Here is a 2,500-nt window from a genome sequence, read left to right as displayed (position 1 = left end):
CTTGTTTGTTGTTGTTTTGTTTTTTAATAGTGACCTATACTGTTCAGCACAATGAACAACACAGCAATGTTCTGTCATGGCTATAGTGAACACCAACAAGCCCTTGATCATACCAAGTACATGGCGCTGGAATCAAGCAGCATCAACAAATGGAAGTAACAATCCCAACACTTTTTAACTCACTCAGTACGGCCAGTCCTCTCTTCTCCTCTGCACAGACCCCTCGGATGTCCAGTTGGTGTCTGAATGACCTAACCTTTAGCTTCCGTCGTCAGAACTGTGGTATTCTTTGTCAGCATTCACCTCTTCGGTATAAGAGTCTTCCGCTTGCAATCTTTTGATGATGGTAATTGGGATGAAACGTTGTTAACGTCGTCTCTTTCGCCGTTCGTATGGACAGAGTTAACGGGAAGTAACAGTCTACGAACGACAATCCTGAAGCTGTCTAACCATATTGTGGTTATGTCCCTTTGACCGTGTGGCTTCACTTGGGGAGCTTGGGGAAACAACAAGGCGCTGACAAAATGGTCGGCACGTTGGCACCAGAACTGTCGGAAATGTTATTCTTCTAACGCTGTTCACTAGTTATTTCTGACGGGCACAATAGCCGAGTGGTTAAAGCGTTGGACTTTCAATCTGAGGGTCCCGGGTTCGAATCTGGGAGACAGCGCCTGGTGGGTAAAGGGTGGAGGTTTTTTTCCGATCTCCCAGGTCAATATAATTTTATGTGCAGACCTGCTAGTGCCTGAACCCCCTTCGTGTGTATATGCACGCGAAAGATCAAATACACAGGTTAAAGATCCTGCAATCCATGTCAGCGTTCGGTGGGTTATGGAAACAAAAACATACCCAGCATGCACACCCTCGAAAACGGAGTATGGCTACCTACATGGCGGGGTGAATGACCAAAACGGTTATTCACGTAATATTTTGCATGTCTGCCCGAGCGTGTATGGGTGCGTGACTGAAACATGATTGGATGACACAGGTACAGGAAACGAATGATAAGCGCCCAAAAGGCAGCCGTCAGTCGGCTCTACCCAAGTAGGCAGCCTGTTGTGCAAATGACCCCGTGTTTGTAAAGCGCTTAGAGCTTGGTCCGCGACCGAGGATAGGCGCTATATAAGTACTCATGTCATTGATAATTCATCAAACATTAGATATTGTGTCATTTTTGTGTCTTTTGTCTTTTGTTTTGTTTAGTTTTGTGATGGTGATTATTAGTTTTGAATATGACAAAGGTTTCACTCAACTTGCCATTCAAACACATAGAACATGATTTGTTTAACAAATATGCCAGTTCAAACGTATACGTTTGCACGATCAGGTTATATCAAACGAACGTAACAAAAGTCTAATGGTATCAGTGTTCTAGGTTGTCCCCAGATAATCGCATAAAAGCAGCAACCTTTTTCGTTTAACACAATGAAAATAATTATTGTGTACAATAGGACACGCGATCCGGAACTATTCATGTCTGCGATGTCCCTACTTCTGTGTACTTCGTGAACGACATGTTTCCACCTGATAGTTCAGTTAACTTTTCACTTTCCATTTTGAACACATGTGTTGGCTATTGCCACTAAAGTTTAGTTGTATGACATTGGCTTGTAGCACTCTGCCCAAAGTGAGTGGATCATCTATACTGCTCGCAACATTCGTGACAAAAATTGTTGTTGTTTTCTTGAACATGAACATGTAGTTCATAATGAACAGAGGGCCAACATCATATCACGGAGCTGCCACTACTTTCAAAGCCCTGACTAAACGCAAAGCATATATCACAGTACCAAGCGCTTTTGTAGATGTAAACAGAAGGTTATTTGAACACAAAACCTCGACATGACGCTTTTATTCTTCAATACAGCTCAGTGATCGTTTGACAAACGCCCATAATCGTACTGGTAGGCTTCCTTGGCAGAACATGACATCTGGATAAACGGGATCATTCTTTATCTGGAGACGCCATAGAACACCAACGTTGACGTTGTTCCCTCTCTTTAACAGACACGTCATGTTATTGTTGAGGTTGTGTCTCTTTTTTATCAACAACAACAACAATAAGACGAACGCACCACAGCCGCCAATACCGATAACTCACTATACTGGACATCATCCTATGCGTTTCTGCCCAATCACACACCTACAGCATAAACAACTATTTTCAACACTTTCATTCATTAGTTAAGAAAGCAGCAACAAAACTCTCTAGTTTAACCAGTCAAAAACATTTCTTTCTATACTGCTGCGCGGTTAAAGGGAATCACCTGAAGAGAATAATAAGGAGAAGGGAGATAAGGACGCGGGTGAAGACAAGGACAGGACAGAAGAAGACACGGAGAAGGACAAAGCACCACAGCCCAAGGAAGACCAACAGGAAACGCGTAACAAGACCAATAACTCGGGACACCAAGGAGCAGGCAAATCTCACGGCAATGACGCCAAGCAATCCAAAGCCAACAAACGCAGGAGAGCAGACGACAAGTCGCTACTTCAGCAG

Source organism: Babylonia areolata, chromosome 21 (genome assembly GCF_041734735.1).
Source record: "Babylonia areolata isolate BAREFJ2019XMU chromosome 21, ASM4173473v1, whole genome shotgun sequence".
NCBI classification, from domain to species: domain Eukaryota; kingdom Metazoa; phylum Mollusca; class Gastropoda; order Neogastropoda; family Buccinidae; genus Babylonia; species Babylonia areolata.
Note: the sequence above shows the minus strand (reverse complement) of the source record.